This window comes from Mirounga leonina, unplaced genomic scaffold (genome assembly GCF_011800145.1).
Source record: "Mirounga leonina isolate KUSES-001 unplaced genomic scaffold, KU_Mleo_1.0 Mir_201, whole genome shotgun sequence".
Classification (NCBI taxonomy): domain Eukaryota; kingdom Metazoa; phylum Chordata; class Mammalia; order Carnivora; family Phocidae; genus Mirounga; species Mirounga leonina.
In genome coordinates, this window is record NW_023270504.1 from 8397110 (window position 1) to 8419728 (window position 22619).

Sequence of the window (22619 nt, forward strand, 5' to 3'; positions counted from 1 at the left end):
TTGGGAAGAGATCTAAAAGGGAAATGATGCCAATACTCATCTAAACATCCCAGAATGAACTTTATTCCCTTTACTTCTCCTCCTTGCTCTCTTCTAGCATCTCCAAACAGATTCAGTAATTTTTGATGGTTTTCCTTGGGTATTTTAACAAAAGCTGATCTCATACCGGCATTATAGCATGATTATTTTTCCAAAAAACCTGTTCAAAAGACAAACAGGGCATTTCAGAGTTCTCTGAAAGAAAGAAGAGTCATGGAGTTTTTTAAAATATACACTAGCTCCTTTATTTCTAAGTCCCTACCTGAAAACCCCACCAGGACTTGCCTTTCTAGTGCCTAAAAAGCAATGTAGAAGTTTCTCTGTACCTTAAAAAATTCTGGAAATGATTGTTACAAGTCATTTCTCAAACATTGTTCACACTGGCCAATGAATAGCATTCTTGGGTTCTCTAGTGAGCAGAGCCAAACAAGTGACTTCAGACTTTAAAATCCCAGGAGTGATTCTGGCCTGGCTCTGACTTTCCCAGAGGCAAAATTATCCTCATGCAGAATACATCCAAATCCCAATGATGACTGTCTGTTCCTAGGTTTTTAAGAAGGGTCTAAAAAAAAAAAAAAACCCAAAAAACAAAGCCTTATGTCTCCTTCCAAAATCTATCAGCCCTCACAGCATTGGGCTTTATGCTCATTTATTACAAAGTATTCTCAGCTCTGGGGTCTCAAGGGTCTCCCTTAATGCATTTTTTAGTAGGTAGATAGATTATAATGATGCACACACGACTCTCCAAATTAAAAATGCACAAGGATTTCACAAAAAGAATAAACTAAGACTTTTACACTTTTTTACACTTGGCTTTTATTTTTAAAAGGACACTTGTAAGCAAGCTTTTTTGCAGCATATTTAAAGTATATGTATGGGGCAAAGAAACAACTTAGTCATTCCCGGGAAAATAAAATCATTAGCTTAAGTGAAAAAATAATAAACCAGTTTTATGGCTTCAGTGTGTAAAACTGTAACTGGTGCATAGACCAACCTTAGTCTATTAAATGTGAGGGTGCCATTCTGGGGAGGGTGTCACACAAACATTACCAAAAGCGTTCCCTGAAATGTGTCGTTCAGCGCTGGAATACTGAACTGTGTGATGCTGCAACAGCACCTGTAGGAAGTGTAATGTGTGTGAGTCGAGTAGGCAAGACAAAGCGTCCCTGTGCCGCCCCAGAGTCAAATCCACCTTTTGAGCGCTTCGAAGTGCTTTCTCTCTGATGGCTAATACAAGTTTGGCCTTGGGCCCTTCCTGACACAGTCAAGAGGCAGCTATAAACCATGGGTGCCCTAGGTTATGACGGTGTTCAGTCAGCCAGAATTGCCTTCCAGTTTGAGACAGTACGCCATATAGCATAGTTATGTGCCCATGTTTCTTCCTGCACTTGAGAGGTGAGAAGTATTGACCTTGGGAATGTATGTATCCAAATAGAGGAGGATTTAAATTCTAAAGCCTCTTTTTAAAAACTTCAGTTACAGTATGTATGGACTTGTGTGGGTGCATCTATTACCTTTATAATAGAAGGTACAGTAACTGACTAATGGTTATCACATTTTTTGGGTAAAAAGATTACAACAGGGGCATCTGGGTGGCTCAGTGGTTAAGCCTCTGACTGGCGCAGGTCATGATCTTGGGGTCCTGGGATCCAGCACTGCCTTGGCTCTGTACTCAGCGGGTAGTCTGCTTCTCCCTCTCCCTTCACCCCTCTCCCTCCTCCTCTGCTCATGCATGCGCATGCTCTCTCACTCAGATAAATAAATGAAATCTTTAAAAACAAAGATTACAACATATGTCCTACACAGAATAGTATTTCCAAAGTATTATTATTGTTATCATTGCTGTTGTTGACCCATTGCAGCAGGATGATGGGAAGGGACAAATCATCAAGAGTACAATATATGTGCCAGACCATTACTGGCTTGTTTAATTTGCACGTGAAACTTACAAGCTGTATGTCATTATCAACAGAAAAGAGAAGAGGAAAATGAGGCTAGCAGAGGTGAGGAAACTTGCCCAAGGTTAGAGTGAGACAAAGGTGAGGCTGGGCTTCACGTCTGGTGTCTGGTCTCTGTGCAGCCTATTTTTTACGCTAAAAGAAAAGAGTTAAATATTTAAGCCATGCGGGACAAAATTTGATCTTTCTTTGATGATTTGAAGAATAATGCCCATTGTCACAGTACCTCTGAATCACCAATTTGGTCACTAATTACAAGGATAAAAAATTCACAGCATTGGGATTTCCAATCATGAGAATTATGAATGAGGAAATTTTTTTAAAGATTCTATTTATTTATTCACTTGAGAGAGAGAGAGCAAGAGCGCGTCCAAGCAGGGGCAGCGGCTACAGCCAATTTGAAAATAGTTTTTACATATCAAGGGAGTAAGCCCTGTATTCCTCAATTTATAGTAAGTACTTCTCCACATAAGATAAATGTTCCAGAAGAAAAATCTACTGTTACTTTAAAACCCAAGACGGCTTGAAGTTTTTCTAATTGCACACCTTAAGTAGGAATAATACTTGATGAGGAACAAAGAGAATTTCTGATTTAAAAAAATATCCAGGCATTTGCGTGGGGCACCCAGCAGGTCTGAGTGTGTAACTGTGAGATGAGATGAGAACTGTAATTGCACCAAGATTAGCCAGTAATGATCGGGCAGACATAGCATTTTGTCCACTGTGATTCCTGTAAAGTCCTCATTTATTTCAAGACATTTTTTTTTTAATTTTATTTATTTGACAGAGAGAGACACAGCGAGAGAGGGAACACAAGCAGGGGGAGTGGGAGAGGGAGAAGCAGGCTTCCTGCGGAGCAGGGAGCCCAATGTGGGGCTTGATCCCAGGACCCTGGGATCATGACCTGAGCCGAAGGCAGATGCTTAACGACTGAGCCACCCAGGCGCCCCTCAAGACATTTCTGAATGCAAATGTCACATAGCACAACTGAGAGAATCTCATAATGATAAAGTAAGCTTTTTTCAAAAGGAAAAATTCACCATGTTATAATCTTTCGAGTTCCTGTTTTCACTTGATGTAGACATAGTTTTAGAAAACTATGCTTGAAACAAGGTGGAATTGAGTTAAATATTATAGAACGCAAGATGTCAAAATGTAAAACCTTAAGTAGAGAAACTATAGCTTTCTTCAACCCCTGAATTTTTCACTTACATCCAGTCTATAAAGCAGTATATCATGTTGGTCAATTTTTTATAAACACACAAGCCCACAGTGTTCATATTTATCTTGCAAACGTCAGTTCTAAAACATTCAACAGGATTATTCCCTGCCTCGATTTCATTCAGATCGATTTGGGATCTCCTCCCCATCACTGCTCAGAACAAAAACACAAGCTAGGCAGCATCTAAACTTTATTCACTCCGGGAGAGCATAAACCCAGGCCATTCTGCCGAATTAGAATCTGGGGAAGAAGCCAGGCGACTCCAAAATAGCCTCGAGGTAATGACGTACATCAAACCACCATGGACATACTCCGACATTGAGGGTATGAGTAGGGAGGAGAGTGGCTAGGGAATGGAAAAATAAACAGGGCCGGATCACATAAGTCCATAAGAAATGCACAGTGTTCATTTACAGGCTGGTATCCACATATAAGATCTTTGAATCCCTCCCTTGACAGAAATTCACATAATAGAATTTCAAACCCTAAAATAAATGTACCAATTATCTTATAATCCCTTGGCCATTTATATTTTATGAAATGAAGAATTTGCTTCATTATATAAATATTCAGATGAATTCTAAAGCTCCAAAAAGTTCTCTCAAATACAATGGCAAAACTTCACCTGATGATGGAAAGGGACAAATCATTGAGAAGCAAGGACTCGCTGCCTTAAAAGCCTTCCACTGTCAGGCTTGCTGAGGAAGAATGGGAAGAAAAAGAAGTGCTCCACCACTTACAGTTGTTTTTGGTCATGAAGAAGTTTATGATGTTGCATTAAGTAGTATTTGAGTAGCACCTCCAAGCCTCTTTGCTTTGTAAATATTACTGATTTTTTTCGTATCTAGCTACATTATTTATTGCTTTATTACATATATTGTAGGATGTCTTGGCGGAGTTAAGGCTCAGATATGGATAGTTCCAGAAAATGCAATTATATAAAACCCTTACCTCCACCCATCCAGTTGTATTTACTAATTTTGTTACATGTTGATGAGCTTCCTTGGAAAGAAAGTTGAACACTACCAACCTGAAATCTTTGTTCAGATACATTAATCCTTGTTATTGGTTACTTATTAGAACTTGGATAAACTTGCACTGCACATTGAAGTTTTATTCTTGTATATTATTTAGACACATAAACTTTAGAATTTATGAGTAGAAATATGTATTTTATTTTTTTTAAGGGGGAGAGGGGCAGAGGGAGATAGATAATCTTAAACAGGCTCCAAGCCCGGCATGTAGCCCGACGCGAGGCTTGATCGCAGGACCCTGAGATCATGACGTGAGCCGAAATCAAGAGTCAGACGCTTAACTGACTGAGCCACCCAGGTGCCCCAGAAGTATGTATTTTAAATACTACTTTTTAGGTTGAATCAATGGAGTCTTAAGAATTTAAAGTTTATTGAGCTTATTGCCAGTAAATAGAGGTCATGACTTCACATGCCTCACTTTGACATGTATCATGTCTTCTGCTAAAATATCCCTTATAATGTGGACAAATCGGGACCCTCACACATTTGTGGCAGGAATGCAAAATGGTGCAGCCACTTTGGAAAGCAGTCTGGCAGTTCAATTACCATATGAACCAGCAATTCAACTCCTAGGTATATAATCAAAAGAACTGAAAACATGTGTCTACACAAACATCTGTACATGAATGTTCACAGCAGCATTATTCATCATAATGGCCCAAAGTGGAAATAGCTCAAATGTCCATCAACTGATGAATAGATAAACAAAATTTGGTATATCCATACAATGGAATATTATTCAGCCATAAAAGGGAATGAAGTATAGATACATGCTACAACATCAGGGAACTTTGAAAACATTATGCTAAGTAAAAGAAGCCAGACACAAAGGACAACATATTGCATGATTCCATTTATATGAGATGTCCAGAACAGGCAAATCCATAGGGACAGAAAGAAGATGGGTGGTGGTCTGCTGGGGAGAGGGGTGTAGAGGGCAGTGAGGAATGACTGGTAATGGTGACTTTTTTGGTCTAAAAAGGGCTAAATGGGCTAAATCTGATTGTGGTGATGGTTGCACAACTCTGTGAATATACTGAAAGCTAATTACACACTGTAAATTAATTGTACACTGATTTTATAGTATGCAAATTATACCTAAATAAACCTGTTACTTTAAAAACTTACAAACAGAAAGTTTGCCTTAACTCTCTACATGGTTTTAAACATTAATAATTGTGTATAGGGAGGGTGAGTTTCCTATTTAGTACTAAAATTAAAGTGAATCTGCCTTTTGAGGAATTATGCAGATGACTAAATCAACTGATATCAAAGAATCACTCCTGGGGGATTGCAATCTACCAGCATGAATGTCCCTTACACCTCTTAAATGGAAATGGCCCCAAGAAAGGTCAAACTGAGACTGCGGGGGCTTCAGAAACTCACCAAGTTAGAGCTAACGAACTAAAAGTGAAGGTAACTAGTACAATCATACATCTGCATATACAATGGAAAGGGACACCCAAATCCATCCCATCCCAGTGTATCCACCAAGGTAGTTTGTGCACTCTGGAGAAGGAAGAAGGTGCTCACTCCGGGCAAGAGAGAGAACTGCAGACTCCTGGCAGAGGGGCATAGGACAGCATTTCAGTTTTGCCTTCATGGAGTGACTCATCTCCACCAGTACCGAGTCCAAGACCGTGGTGGTGGCACTGGTCCTACCTCGTATGCGGAGTTTCATGAATATGTCCAGGACTGTGGGATCGACAGGAGGGAGTGAAAGCCAAGACTGAGTCTTAGGCATCCCGAGGAGTCCTCAGTGCACAGAGGCTCTGTACAAGACCGGATATCCTGCTCCTTACTATGTGACAGCTCATGGCCATCACGGTGTGAATGCTAATGTCATGAGTGTGGTGGACACCACTGTTTTTCACCGGCTCTTTGATACAGATCCCAGCTCATCTCCAACCATAAGAGCAGAGCTATTACTGAGGCTAATGGGTCAGAGCCTCTCACCAGTCCTTCTAGGACATAGAAACTAACCAAGTTCCCAAAGGGGCCAGTCAGAATCCTTTCCCAGCTGTCTTGAACTGAAACTGGAAGGATTAACCTTCTTCCCTCTGGTTACAAATCTGAAGATATGCCTCAAAGCTGCAGCAGCCACCCCACACCCTACCCCCCTCCACACACACCTGAGTTTTAGCCGTGGGGAAGAAGCCAGCTGAAGAGAATAAAGCTGATTTGCAGAGAGCGCTCGAGGGATGGAGACAAAGAGATCTAATGACGTTCACATCCATCGTTCTGTCACCTAGCCCTCCCCTTGGTTGCTTACACAAACCAATAATCTCCTTTACTGCTTCAGCTAATTTGAACTTGGTTTCTGTCACTTGCAGTGGGGTGAGTCCTGAATAATACAGTGGTGTTATCTGGTTGGTGAAGTCTGAGATATTCTGATTACAAAAATGTAGATGTGACAAGAGTTTGGCAGACATGTCAATTCTAGTTTTTCTTAATAAACTGAAAAAAAGACAGACTATATACAATCCCTTGACTATGGATTTGAGTTGTTCGTGTCTCACATTATCATAATTTTTTTTCTCTAACAATATAGTAAGATAGTCAATCATTTAAATTTGCTCTATCAATTAATTGAATATTAGTTAAAAACATACCAATATGATGCTATCGAAGTGATTATATACTAGGAAATTTATCATTATGTTTTGGTTTTCTTTAAAGATTTTATTTATTTATTCATGAGAGACAGAGAGAGAGAGAGAGAGAGAGAGAGAGAGAGAGAGAGGCAGAAGGAGAAGCAGGCTCCCAAGGAGCAGGGAGCCCGATGCAGGACTCGATCCCAGGACCCTGAGATCATGACCTGGGCCGAAGGCAGACGCTTAACCATCTGAGCCACCCAGGCGCCCTATCATTATGTTTAATAATCTGAAAAAATGAACTGAAAAATGAGTAGTTTGTTGTACTGCATTAGCACAGAAGAAAAGTGACCAATATAATTTTTAATAGGAATTAAAACTATCAATAATATAATCCCAGACCTTAAAAATGGAAAGATTTAGTAGGTAATCAATTTCACCTGTCAGACAATTGCCCTATTCTATAAAACCATTCCTTCAACAAATATTTATTGAGCTCAGAATCTCTCTTAAAAGGCCAGCGGTAAACAAGAAAAGCAAAGCCCCTATCTTCTGAAGCTTGTATCTGCCCCTTCGCGATAATTGCTACATGTATCCTATTCACTGCCTGCTCTTGTTTTGTATTTGCTACAGAATAATGGTAAAAGTGAGCTCTGTTCTTGATAGGCTTATAGTCCAATAGAGACACAATTTATACAGTGTATGTTACAATTTTAACAGGCCAATGAGAACTAAGACCATTCCCAACAACAAGTTAAACAATAAAGAACCAGGGGGAACTGGATATTACTACTAGAACTGCAGTAACAGTATCTCTTAAAACTTGCCTACTTTGGGCACTAAAACCTCTTTTGGGTCCTTTACTCCATTAGATTCACTTGTTTCTGCCTTAGATCATGGTGGCCAATATTTGGTTTTTGTGCTATAGAATTCCACAGCAAAGTTCTGCATTCTAAATCTCTTACTGGATGAATTGATCTTATTTTGGTATTTGTTTAAATCGGCAAGTCTTTATTTTAAGGCAAATCACAAAAATGCAACTGTTTCACATGCAAATATGTCACATATTTATTTCTAACCACTCAAAATGCATCCCTGATTATGGGCACTTAAATTACCAAAGTCCTTTCACAGGTCTCTGAATTTCCCCTCCTGCACCTGACTCGCCTTGACACAGAGTTTTCTATATGTTGTCACCTGAAAGGCACGAGCGCTAGAGATAGGCTGCCCAGCTTTAAATCTTAGCCCTTTAGTGACTGTGTGTTCTTGGACAAGTTATTCAACTTCTCTGAAATTCTTATCCTCCATCTGTGAAATGGGAATAATAATAATGCCATCCCCATAGGTTATTGTAAATATTACATGAAATCATATGTATAAAGAACTCGACAGAATGGCTGGAACATAGTAAGCGTTCAATAAATAATTCTCTATTATGACTACATAAGAATTCATAACGATCAAGTATATCGAGATGATACACTACGGTCATCTTGAAATATTTTGCTAGCTGTTTGGTATCACCTATATTTATTCAAATGATCACTGTTTTCTTTAAAATATAAATAATTCTTACTTTCCAAATAGTATTTGCTGGATTCAGCGGTCATATTCACTCGTCATAAAGGTAATATGTGCAAGATATTCTACCGAGAGTTCCAAAGAATGAAAACTTAGTGAGTCATAGTCTCTGCACTCAAGAAATTTACAATATAGGAGTGAGATAATTAGACCAAAGTACAAAAAGAAGAAAGAAAGTTTCCGAGCGGCAATTACATAAAATAGGTACAAATAAGTTGTGATACAGATTCAATAAAAATCATTTGCATCCATTTGAGAGGACTTCAAAGAGGTCATATTTAAAATGGGTGCTAAATTGCATGTGCAGATGAAGGAGCCAGGCATTTGTTTTTGTTTTTTTTTTTTAAGATTTTATTTATTTGACAGAGAGAGACACAGCTAGAGAAGGAACACAAGCAGAGGGAGAGGGAGAAGTAGGCTTCCCGCCCAGCAGGAAGACCGATGTAGGGCTCCATCCCAGGACCCTGAGGGGAAGGCAGACGCTTAATGACTGACCCAGGCGCCCCGAGCCAGGCATTTTTGGCCATAAGAGCAATATTCTTGATTCTTTTTCTTCCTCTCTAATTTTTCTTGGTCCTATTCTTGGACTAATCTTCTTTTATCCAATATATAAAAATTGATGTTCCTCAGGATTCCACCCTCAACCTTCTTCTAATCTCTCTGTCTTTGGAACTGTCCCAACCACTCACATCTCATATGCCACTGACTCTCAAATCTAAATTTCTAGTCTTGGTCTTTCCTCCAAACTTCAGATCCAGTTATCCTAGTGCTTCAGAGATGTCTCCTTTACCCATGGCACCTCCAACATGTCATAGTGAAACTTGCCTCATATCCTCCTCCTGTATTCTCTATTTTTATTGGTGGTAGCACTCTCTCCCCAGTCACTCAAGCCAGAACCCAGGGAGTCATCCCTAATCCCTCATCTCCCTCACTCCACACGACAAATTGCTCACCACTCCCATAGAATCTACCTCTAAAACAGTCCTCAGATCTCCCCATTCATTCTCCATCTTCATTGCCACTGCCCTAGGGTCTTTGACAATGGCCATGTCCCCCAATTGGTATTCTGTTCTAGCATCCCTCCCCTTCAATCTGTTCTCAATAGTATCATCAGAATACATTTTCTACAATGCAAAACTGACATTTCTTACAACCCTTCAAGGCCCCCTAATTACCACCCAGACAGATTAAAAATCTCTTGGTAGGTCATGTCAAGTCTTCTGTGGTAAGGCGTTTTCTGACCTTTCACCTTAGGCTCCCAAGGTAACTGAACCACCCGCAGTTCCCATAATGCCTTTGCTTTCACACCTTTGTGCTCCTGCCCCCAACCCCCAACATCCTCTGCCTGACAATCCACCTGCTCCTTTTCACCTGGCTTTTGCTTTCCCAGTTTCTCCTCAGGATTCTTCCCAGTCGTCATTCCTCTGGAAAGCCTGCCAAGGTGCTTTTCTCCCGGGGGCCCCGACATCCCACAGGGACTGTTTTCAGAGCCTCAATTATACTGTTCTATCATCATTGCTTTTTTCATCTTCTCTCCCACCGAATGTGTGCATGCTTAGGCAAGGTGCCATGTTTTCATTCATTTTTTCAACAAATATTCATTGAGTGCTTACTGAGTGAACATGACACACTGGGTCCCTGACTTCATGAAGTTTGATGGTACATGTCTGGTGGGAAGCGGAGGTACAGAGACAAGAAACAAATAATTAAGACAATTTCAGGTCCTAATAAAAGCCGCTCAGAAAATAAAACACAAATTAAAAAGCGACTAGGGGATGGTGCTTTTTTGAAGAGGTTTTCGAAATCCAAATGACGAGTAGCCGACTATGTGAAGACCTTGGGAAGACAGTCCTAGGCAAGGCAGAGCTGGTACCAAATCCCTGAGGAAGGATCCGCCTTGTTATGCAGACAAAACAAACGTGCAGATGGCCAAGGCACAGTGAACAAGGTGGGAGAAGGACAGGCAAGGGGACCCAAGAGAGGCCGGTCTTCGAGGGCCTTGCAGACTCCTGCATTCATTTCCTATTGCGGCCGTAACAAATGGTCACAGATTTGGTGGTTCAAACAACACAAATTTATTATCTTACAGTTCGGTAAGTTAGAAGTCTGACATGGGTCTCACTGGGTTACAACCACAGTGTTGGCAGGGCTGTATTCCTTTCTGGAGGCTCTGGAGAAGAATCCATTCCCTTGCCTTTTCCAGCTTCTACAGGCCACTCTTATTCCTTGGCTTTTGCCCCACTTCCTCTGTCTTCAAAGCCAGCAGTGTGGCATCTCCCTGATCATTCTGTGGTCACATCCCCCTCTAACTCTCTTCAACCTCCTTCTTCTTCTTCTAAGAACTCTTGTGATGACATTGAGGCCATGTGGATAACTGCCCCATCTCAAAGGCCTTAATTTAGTCACATCCTCAAAGTTCCTTTTGCCGTGTAAGGAAATATTTATTCACAGGTTCCGGGGATTAGGACGTGGACATCTTTGGGGACCCATTATTCCGCCTACCACAGACATGGCCAAGACATTTGGACTTTATTCTAATTATAATAAATAATGGCTAGAGAGATTTCAAACAAAAAAGGTGACATGAGCTGGGTTATATTTTTAAGAGTTCATTCTTCATATTGTGTGTAACGTCTGTATGAGGAAAAGTAGAAGCAAGGAGACCAAGTAGGAGTCTCTCTATAGTCCCAGTGAGAGACAATAGATTTGATGAGGATGATAGCAGTGAAGATGCTGGAAACTGTCCAGATTCAGGCAAGATTTTGGTATAGGAGAGACAGAAATTGTTGATGGATTGGGTGTAGAAAATATGAAAGAGAAGGACCAAGGATGGGTCTTAGATTTGGGGCTCAATTCAGTGGTGTATGGTGGTGTCATTGACAGAGCATGGTGAAGAATCAAGGAAGAGTGGATGGACCTGGGGCAGAAGGTGGACATTAAGATGTGTCAAGCTGGAATGGCCATGTCAAGTTTAGAATAACCATAAGATATCCAAGAGGAGTTATCAAGTAGGCTGTTGGATTTATGAGTCTGGAGCTTGCAGCAGAAAAGAGAGATGGAAACATAAATTTGGGAGTCATCAGCATAATAATGATATTAAAGCCATGAACCTAGATGAGATCATGCAGGGGGAAAATGTTGATACAGAAGAGGGCAAGAGCACATCCTGGAAGGCACATATATTGACAGGCCTGATTCATATTTATAGCCTAGCACTCAGTCCCAGCGCATAGTGGCCCCTCAATAAATTGTTGATGACCACGGGACTGATTCTGGGACTAGCCATTATTAGAAATTAAGTCCTATAAATTTATCACTAAATAGAGTATATTAAGAACAAAGGCGGTTAACACGCAAAACTCACCACTTCCTAATTACTTTATTTACATCTTATTATTATCTATGCCCTTGAGGTGAGTTATGTCTCCTGTAGCATACCAACTGGACTTCTGGTGCTGCTGTATTGCTAGCCTATGGTTGGTCATGGTGGGAGTACTTATGCCATGAAAATGCTACAAATTAGAGCTTGACTTCTTATTTTGTCAACTGTTAGACTCAAGAAAGTGATAGAGAAAATGTGAATCATCTAGATTGGACTTAAAAGTGTGTCATGTCTATAGTCATTATATTGTGAATTATACAGAAAATTGAGGAAATCTTTTTCTAGTATGTGAAAAGTATTATCTGATTTAGTGAAGAAGTTGCTCATATCATTGATGAAGGAGTCAGACTCTAACAACTGCCTTTATTGTTTCAATTTCACCTAGCTCAACATAAACAAAAATACCCAACATTCATGTCAGAATTATACTTGTGAATTAATTGCAACCGTAGGTTGGCAAGGAATAAAAGAATCTGGCAAAAATCAATAAAAGCATTCAGTGAGAATCAATTGGCTATATGGAATTCATAGGAGTGATGTATATTTTATCATTATGTTTAAATGGGTGCTGAGCTACACATCCTTTATAATAGTAAAATGTATAATATACTACACACACACATACACACACATTTTTCCCAGAGGACCGGTTAAACATTTACCAGTACACTGGCTTATATCCGAACCCGATAGGCATATGATATGATATGCAGTATTAAAATTATTATATTACTATCTATTTATGGGAACTCATTAAATATTCATAGCAAATTCATGATCAGTATTTTAAAATGTTGGTAAGTTATATCATTTGGGTTCCCGTAAAATTAAAATGGATCTGTCAAATATCATAAAACCTAGTGAAGTTGATGGCTATAGTTTTTCTTTATTTGCCTGAATTTATGCTTGATAATTGATACTTTTTTTCTTCCTATAAAGATGCTGAGCATCATAGACACTTCAGGAAAAGAATAAACTAAAAATCTGTCTTGGCTTTCTTAAAAGAATTATCTGCTGGTCAGCTAGTATTTGGACCAGATTAAAACATCTAGGCTTTCACTGTACAATATGACCGCCACTAACCACATGTGCGTCTTTAAACTTAAATTAGTTAAAATTAAATAAAATTAGAAATTTAGTGCCTTAATTAAACTAACCACATTTCAAGTGCTCAATAACCACACACGGCTGGTGGCTACCACATTAGAGAGCACCGATTATAAAACTTCTCCATCATCACAAAAAGTTCTGTCAGATAGCACCAATAGAGAATGCCTTCCACATAGAAAATGATTTACAATTATTAACTGAGTGATCAAAATTCACCCTATTCTTTTAAAGTGAAAAGTTAAAGAAATCAAGAATGAATTTTTCAGGAGAAAAGAAACCACCAATAATTGCATACTTGGGTATATTTAGGTATGTAGCATTCAAGGAGGGCACTAACATTTCTTGGGCATCTCCTGTGCGTCAGACATACTATTAATCCCCCTCACAACGGATAGATAATTTCTTCACTGAATAGGTGAGGACCATGAGGTTCACAGAAGTTCAATACCCTGCCTTTCTCAGTTAGGCAAACAGTGGGTGGCAAAGCTTAGCCTTGTGGGCAGAGTTTCAGATGTTCCTTCTGCACTATGACCCCTCTCTTCTCTAAACAAAGTCATGGATGGCGAACAGAAAGATCCCATTTGTCTCGGGGTATTGGGGAAGCCAATGAGTAGAGGCAGTAAATGCGAGACTGCGGGCACTGGTTCCACGGGCACAGTGCCCGCCTGGAACCCTGACTCCAGCACTTCCTAGCTGCGTGGCATGGACACATCACCCTCTTTTTATGAAGGGCATTATCATGGGACCTAGCTTAAAGGGTCTGGGGGCAAGAAAGGAGTGGGTATTTGTAAAACACTAAAACAGAGCAGAACATGGCACACAGTAACTGCAATAAAAGTGCTTGCTGTTAGAAGAGATGACATAGAGAAGAAATAAGTCAATATATCTCCCACAGCCAGATAACAAAATGTGAAACTTAGTTCATCTATGCCAATCATTTAAAACCTGAAGAAGGCTTTAACTTACGACCGAACACGGGCTGACAGCACTTCCCCCATTCGTGCACAAGTGTGGAGCTATGGAACCTCTCCGAAGGGCTGTCTGAAGAGTAGGACTTCAAATCAGACGGTTGTGGCTGGTATTGCCTATTTCCAGCTAGCACATGAAACAAAACCGTTATCTCATTAATGGAAAATCACATGGACAGGTCTGGCCCTCGGTTTTATTATTATTCACCTATAAGTAAAGGATAATCGAAAGCAAAAGGTTTACATCTCAAACTTAAAATATGTTACTTAACCTATCAATTATTTTCCAACCACATTCCATGATACCCACAACTTTGACCAGGCAGCTCAAATCGGGAAAATAAGAGCTTCTGCTTATGGCTCACCTACTAGGCCGTGGGTGCCCTTCATGCATTGTCCCCAAACCCTACAACAACCAGTCAGAAGTAGATACTACTCTCTCTGTGTCACATTTGCAAAAATCGACTCATTAATAACTTGCCAAAGGTCACACGGCTTTTCCGGGGAAAATGGTATTTGAACCCAGGTCTTCATTTAAATCCAGGGCCCACAGCACTCTGCCACTATAAGCAGGACCATGCAATAAAATGAGAGGTGACAGAAACGTGAGATGTGTCTATTTCACGACCTTCAGTACATCTAAAGCAGAATTTCAAAAATATAATAAAAAACATAGGTTCCAGAAAAATCATTAGCATAGCTATCCAAAATCACAACAGACTCAGAATTTTATCTGCTGGGTCACCCCTGGCAATGCAGGATGGCTGAGCAGGTGTGGATCAGACCCAGGCCTCCTGATGGCTTGCTATCACCAGAGCTATGTTCCGTGAGTGCAGTCTGATTTTGCAACCCCATGATCGGGAAAATCAACACTGCCTGTCTGAATACATGATTAGAAGAATGGGACCTCTGTTTTTGCAAGTATTAAGTGCCAAGAGTACATGCAAAGTTGGTTTGTGGATGAGGGTCGAAGTAGTCTTGCCCATGTTTCCAGCCCATCGGTGGCATGACTGACCAACCCAAAGAGAAATTCCCCCACCTCAGCAGGCTCTCATCCCAACCTGGTGTCTGCCTCCCCGCCCCCCCACCCCCCGCCCCGCCGCCCTGCAACCCCTTCTTGCTCCAGCTCTCTTTTGTCTCTTCTGACCTCTCACTCCTTGTCTCCTCTGTGACTACCAGTCTGGCATTCTGATAGATTGGCTTCACTGGCTCTCAACCCTCCTACTTTGTTCCACAGTCTGAGGCTTGACTCCTACATCCTGGCACAGGGCTTGTTTCTTTCTGCACTCCTGGTAACCAAGCTCTTTGGCACTGTCCCAGGACCCCCTCCTGTGATCCACTCAGCTCGGCTAGACCCTGTAAATACGGCTTGTCACGCCGAACTCTGCATCCCCTCCCCACTTCTGGCCTCGGAGGGCCATGCCCCGGATGTCACCTCACCCATGCATGGTCTCTGGAGCACCTGTGGAATTCAGCTGGTGCGGCTCCAGCCCCCGCAGTCTCTCCGCCCTGCTAATGCGCGCTGGGAGAGGCAGTACAATTCTGAGAGTGAGAAACGCCAGCGTACCACGGCCATTAGGGAGCACACTGGCAGAGTTCACTGCCGGCTGGGCACAGAACATGTCCACCCTGGCACAGTGACCAACAGCGGTTCCAGAGGGCTGCCCCCAACAGAACTGCCCGCCACTCCACTAGAGACCCTGCCGGGCTCCTGGGCCTCCTGCTACATCAGGAGCACTTTATGATCCCTCATGTTGTCTTACTTCTTAGTCTTTGCATGCCTAGTAAGGCCAAGAAATTCACAGCGCCCCGAGTGGAGTGAGGGTCCACTCGGGGCGCTGCCCATAAGAGCCACATTAATATAGGAAAGTCCTAGTGGGGGGAAGGGACGGCAGGAGCCAACATTCGATCCCCACCTCTAGCAGGCCTGAGGACTCCTCAAATGCTCTGTGGCTGGGTTATGACTTGTCCTGCAAGCCTTTTCTGGAACAAGCCTTCAGTTCAAAGATGATTTGGTGGCGCACCTGCAGGAGTCATTCAAGAAACAGTTGAGCTTTGTGCTGTCCTGGGCAATGGAGACACTGCGGTCAACAACTCAGGTGCCTGTCCCCGGGGGGCTCACAAACTCGTGGGGGATGCAGATATTGGAAAGTCTTACGAGTCTTTCCAACAATATAAATGTTATAAAAGAGAAGGATAAAGTACAGAGGAGCTCACAGAAGGAGACAAATCTGCTCTAGGAACTCAGAGAAAGCTTCCTGGGGAAAGTGATACTTCTGATGGCATTTGAAGGATTAGCAGGTGGAAAGGGGTTGAATGGGGTTGGAGAAGTGGGGAGAAAAGCATTCCAATCAGCTGGAACAGCATGAGAGAAGGGCCTGAAAGAGTGGAGTATGCTGAAAAAAGAAAAACAGGCTGGTATGTTGGGTTATAGAAAGAAAGAAAAATGAGAGGTGAGACTGAAGATACAGGCGGGGGCCTGTCTCTGGGGCCACGGAAGAGTTTTTTTTATTTAGCCTCAGGGGAATGAGAAACAAAGGGTTTTGGTCAAGGGAATGACATGCACAGAAAGATGGCTCTGCTCCTCACCTAGGAGTGAATTAGGTGTGGTGGAGGGAGAAGGCGGGCGTACACAGTGGGTATGGAGTGTGAGGTGCCAGCTGTCAACACCAGCCCCGCCGCCTTCTACCCCCCGGCTCTTGTCCCAGGTCAGCAACTTGGGAAGGACGTTTGCCCCTGGCCCTCACCCACAGGGTTCCAGCTTAGACTGTGCCCATAAGAAGCCCCTGTGCATGATGTGGGAAGTGGAAAAGACACACCATACGCCTTCAGTGGCAGCTGGGTGTGGATGTGAGGTTTACAAAGGCTTCCAGGGAAGCTCCTGCAAGTCAGCCTCTTCGGCAAGGCAGGCAGCTGAGCTCGATGGCATCCAGCGTTCCCTGAAGCTTCTGACTGTCAACGTTTCTCCGAGGTCAGCAGCAGTTTTTCCACAGTCTTGATTACCCCAGCTTTTGTATCCAAAGGTTACGCCCGCTTCTAATCCCTCTGTTAAGTCCCTCCTGCCTGAGATATCTAAAGTGGTTTCCGTTTCCCTTACTAAACCCTAGCTGCTAGGCAGTTAAGTTCTCGCAGTATTTGGGTGTGAGATTAGGTGGGGCTTGGTCTAGAGTGTAGGCACTGAGGACAGAGGGGGGCGGGGGGGGAGGATGGATTCAATGTGTATTTAAGAAGTGGAATCTATAGGACATCGTTATTAATTAAATGGGGGGAGTGAGAGAGATGGAGGGATCAAAAATGACCACTAAGTTTCTTTTTCTAAGCTCAGGCAGTCCTGCTAAACTTGCCATCTGGTCCATAGAGCTGAAAGGGATGCGGACGTCGGGCCGCCCCAAACAGCCAGCCTGGCCTGGCCCCCTTCCAGATTAGAGAGCCGAGGCCAAGAAATGAACTAAGGAAGCTGACAGGATGATGGTGGAGAGATGTGCCCTTTTGCAGGATGTGAAAATCTATACCCTGGAGGTTATGAGCCACTGTAATGAGTTATCATCTTTTCCAAAACTGCTCTAGCCTGCTCTGGAGCAGACGAACTTAGTTAAACCAAGCTGTGTCCAAATTTCAACCTGGGGCAATGAGCAAGCTAACTGGGGTCAGGGGTGAGGGGTGAGCGCCTGGGATGGAGCAGAAGCTTCTTACCAGAGACACCAGAGGGTGTGGAGCACCAAGGAGGAAAACCAAATGTTCATCCACAGGATGAAGTTTAGATTCAATTACCAAAGAGAGAAAGTTCAAACCCTAAGCCACACGGGGAGAAGGTCACAATACGTGTCATAGGAGCTGACAGAATCACAGACAGCAGATCAAGAGCATATAATGTGAAGCTGTATATACTTGCAGAGGATGCTGTTGAAGAGGCATTCCCACCAGTATCAGGGAGGCAGGCCAAACTGGGGGAGGGTAATGATGGTCTAGACAGCGTACGGGAGCAGGGCAGACAGCATTCGCCTCGCCCTTCTCTCCATCCAGGAATGTTTTGATTACAGGAGAACAAGGCTTACCCATAAGCTGAGGTCACTGACTATACTTTCTGGAATGATTTATAAAGTGCATTAGTAGAGAAGCACAGCTGTAAGTGCATCTCACCTGCACCAAAGCGGAGGTTCCTGAGTACTGCCTTTGGAACATGCAGAGGCTTTAGGATAACTACTCGGGTTTCTTCAGTGATCTCTCCCCTTTAACAAAGTGTGATCTATTAGATCGTAAGGTCACTGAAGACGAGGTTCGACACTGAATCCCTAATGCCCATCCCAGCTCACAGCCTCTATCAGCACGATAGATATTCCAGTGGACTAACCACAATTCTCACCCACATGTCTGTGGGGGGATCCACCCAGAATTCCAACTCACATGTCAGGACACCACCGCACAGGCTCAAGAATGCCTCATCCCTCCATCCTCCTCATCTCTCAACTACTCTAACCAGCCTCCGGCGGTGGCTCCCATGACCTAGAGGGGCTTCACCAAGGAAGGTAGAAGGCTGGGCTGGGTGGGGGGTGGATTCCCTCCAGGGTTGAGAGGAGAAGATGCCTGTTTGAATCCTAGACTCCAGGTAGTGACAACACCCAGCAGCATACCTTAGGTTCCCTGTTGCCTGGCTTCGCTATTTACTACATGGCAATGACAAGTTACCTAAAGTCTCTAAACTTGAGTTTTTCCATCTACAAAGTGGAGTTGATGGTGCCTAGATCCAAGAGTTGAGAGAACTAAATAAGGTCTGTAGGACAACTGCCTGAATACCTGTGCACACTAACATGCCCCAGAGATGCCTTCTCTTACAGGGTTCACTTCTCCATTCCAGCCTCAGAGACTGGCCCCTCGCCTCCCCTTCCACTGCACTCACCTCCCTCTCCTCTCCTCCTTCATCTACTTAAGAACCCAAGTCAATCACAAAGCTCTGCTGATCTTCTGACCCTGAGGCCGTTGTGGCCTCCTCCTGTGTGGCTCAAAGTAGATGAAGAGCGAAGTCCTAGCTACAAGCAGGTGGACACTATCGGAGAGCGCATTTCTGCGGGGAGTTGCTTTCTTCAACCCAAATGCCAGGGGCAGAAGGCAGAGCTATGCAGACAGAACAACCAGAGGACAGATGCCGCTACATAAAAAGAAGACAATCATTTCCCAGAAAACATGCAGCTGCAGTTTGCGTTCTACGGGAAGAAGAGCAAACCCTGTTAAATTCCCTCCCTAAGCAGATTTCTGTAATTATTAGCACTTAAGAATACAGATGTTAAGGAGCTTGTGCTTAAGGAGCTAGTTAAGTTTGGGCAATTGCAGATGGAAAGACTGAAAATTTTCTGAAATTGGTATTAAATACCCTCATACAATAAAGGGACACTGCCAACACATATGGCATAGAAGAGAAAGAAGACCCACTGATGCAAAAAAGAAGAGGACCTGAACAAGCCATTTCCTTTAGTCAGACCACCACAGAGATGGCTAGTGCCAACCCAATATCCATTCTCTGCTCCCTTTGTACTAAAAGAACCCCTACATTATTGGAGAACCTCAACTAGAAAACTGTACTTCTACATAGATGTAAGCAGAAGTTATTGGGTGAAAATTATAAGAAAAGTTATTGGGTGGAAATTATAAGAAAAGCTCAGACACCGCTCTCAACTGATACATCTAGCCTAGATTTCCATCAGTTTCCTTGTCAATGAGGATTATAAGTTAATATCAGAACCATATTACTTTTTTGGATAATTAGATACGAATTCTTGCTTTAAGTTAGCTGTCGAATAAATTTTACCAATAGTTCTAAGTGTAGATTAAATCCTCCTTAGCTAATCTTTTTGTTGCCTTTATAAAGTACCAGACTCTGTTAGCAGATGGCTCTCTGCCCTGGGCCGACACCATCTGAAATCACTATCCAAGGACCATGCCTATAACGGGCAGGTGAGATAAATGGTTGTCTAGTACTTCTTATTCCTAGTTGTGTTTCACAATGCATAAACATGTATCTCTTTGAAAACTTTCTACAGATCTTCATCAGCAGTAACAAGGGGGGAAAAAGGAGTCCAAAGACCCCATCTTAATGCAGCTTCTCTGGATTCCACTATCCAGCTAGTCCAGGAGAATCCAGAGAGAGGTAGGGATCACTTTGTGGAAATCCTTATGGGCTTTCACGTGCTCCACACTCTACTTTTCTGGGTTCAATCAGAATTTTAAGCACATGGGCACCCAGAGAGACCAGGCAGATACTTAAGGAGAGGAGAGCCAGGGAGATCCCCCTTATAGTTGTCTCTGTCCTAGTTGTCTTTTGTATGTGATCACTCTAGGAATTTGAAGCATATATTAAATTCAGGATAACCTGCATGAGTGTTTGTGATAATCACATAAATACAAAAACACAAAGGTTTCAGCAGTGATAAAATTCATTTCCTCTACTTCCTCTTACCTGCTCCTTGGTGCTATGTAAAGACAAGTAAGTGCATAAACGTCTCGAGCAGTGTTAACATAAATATAAAACGTGATTCATTTGTATGTTTACAACCACAGACACATTAATTGGTAGTCTACAGAAAGACTTCAGTTCTTTTACAAATTAAACAGAGACACTTGTGTTGTTCCTGCTAATTTGCTGAGTATGGAACTCCAAAACCCAACCTTCTATTCTGGGATTTTAAATCTGGTACCTTCACAAAATAGCATTATCAATATTGAGAAGTTATATTTGGCTTCTGGAGAGTAGCACTGGGGCTTCCCTCCCTACTAAGATCCTTGCATCAGGTGGCCTTCTTTCTGTGTTATGCCTGACAACACTAACGTTTCTCTGCTGAAAGCAGCGTGCATGCCCCGAGAAAGGACTCCAGGGGAAGTTTTAATTTACCCCTAATCTATCATCCCACTCTACCTCCAACCCCACCCCACCCCCCGACCCCCGCCGCCTTCATTTTAGCATTAACCGTAAACTTTTTACTTCAGATTTTTATGAACTCTGCTTCATGGGATCCCTTTCCCTTTTTGATGTAAAACGATGTAGAGTAACTGTAAATTTTCTGTCCACCACCCAAAACAGAGGTGATTAAGAAAGACATCTGCCCTCTAACAGGGTATTTTCACAGCAGTACGGGCAAGAAGATTCACACCCTCGGGCAGCTCTGGGGTCTTTAAGGCTATTAGAGATGGGCACTTAGTTTGAATCGGACTAGGAATCCCAAAACACCCTAGTCACCTCCCGGGAGAGTGGTACGGCTTGCAGAACCCTAGAGGCAGAAAACCTCTCTTCTTTATGGAAACTTTAATCCTCTCAGGAGAGTTCAGTTTCTGCTGGAAATCCAAGACTTTGCAAGCAAACAAGATAAGACCTTCCAAAGTCACAAGGTGAATATAATGAGCGTAGCGCTCAGAATACTTACGTGGGGGTGGGGGGAGGGGGTGGCAACTGGGATAAGTGTTCCCTTTCATTAGCGTCTCTATAGGTAGTGATTTCCCTCCTTAACCAAAGAAAAGCAATGGAAGCAGTTTCCCCCTCGCCTATTAAAAGGAGAAAGATGGGTATCTTTAATTGAAAGCAAGCCATCACAAAATTCTCTAATTATAGCCTCAAAGGGGTTTCAAGCTCATGTTGTATCTCCTTCGCTTTCAGCAGGACAGCATTAAACCTTCCTCAAAAGATAAGACTCAACCTATTTTTAAACATACCCAAAGAGTGCATTCTAGTCTTCTGTTCCTTTGTTAGACAGGGGAGTTTTTTTTCCCCTTTCTAACCTCACCACAGGTGAACTTTTGCTATTACTAACCTGAAGTCTTCACATTAGAGTTCGGCTTGGTTTGCTCAGTGGAAATGGTGAACAGCTGGTCAACGTTAGCCTTTTCTACACTGTACTTCCATGTGTCCATCTGTATGAAATTATAACAATTAATTAGGAGATTTGGGTTTAAATCAATAAATTTGGAGCTAGATGCCAATGGAATCACTGACAAAAGACTGCCCCCATTCTTTCTCTCATACTTTCTTTCTCTGCCATCTATTCCAATGCTAACATCTCTCCCTTTCCCACCTCTCTTCCAACAATGCCCCCCCCACACACACACATACATACTACAACAAATGTGCACACTGACACTGGTAAATTGCTTAAAACACCTGTGTTTTTAAAACACAGCTACTTAACATTCAGACCTTGGCCCTATTACCCCACCACCAAGGGGTATTAATAGTTAAGAGCACAAACTCTGGAGCCCACTGTCTGTGCTTAAATCCTGGCTCTGGGAGCATAGGCACATTTATTTCTATCTCCCAACATACCTACTTTGTCATCTGTAGAATGGAGGCAATAATAGGATCTACCTTATAAGGTTGTGGAAAAGATTAATGAGTTCATACCAGAAAGGTCCCTAAACTGGTTTTCTGGTTCTCTAATTGCAAATGCTATATGTTAGCTATTGTCATACCCTCCTTGCAGCAAAAGGACATTAGAAAGCATTAAACTATGCCCGATATTCCAGAAGGCAAGAGTTTGAGAAAAGGAGTAGGACTCGGGTTTTAAAGGAAGTGGATAAGCAAGAAGAGTTACCCAGGTGAACAATGAAAGAAAAAAGACAAAAAACAAAGAAGGATAAAAGTAAAAACGAAAGAGGAAGAACAAAAGCAGACCTTTCATGGGGAAAAGGTAGAAAGAGGAAAACATAAGGGAAAAGAAGAAAAGAAAAAGAAAAACTAGTAAAAAGATGG

General features: G+C 42.4%; 1 protein-coding gene across 2 annotated transcripts in view; it reads right to left on the reverse strand.

Moving 5' to 3' along the window:
• The window catches only part of SSPN (sarcospan), a 113758-nt gene that overhangs the window by 88784 nt on the left and 2355 nt on the right, over positions 1-22619 (reverse strand). For both annotated transcript variants that reach the window (XM_035028044.1, XM_035028043.1), the window contains exons 2-3: positions 21685-21784; positions 13887-14015 (exon numbers count right to left, since the gene is read on the reverse strand). The gene's annotated coding sequence lies outside the window, so the exon portion shown is untranslated. The remainder of the gene's footprint in view (positions 1-13886; positions 14016-21684; positions 21785-22619) is intronic.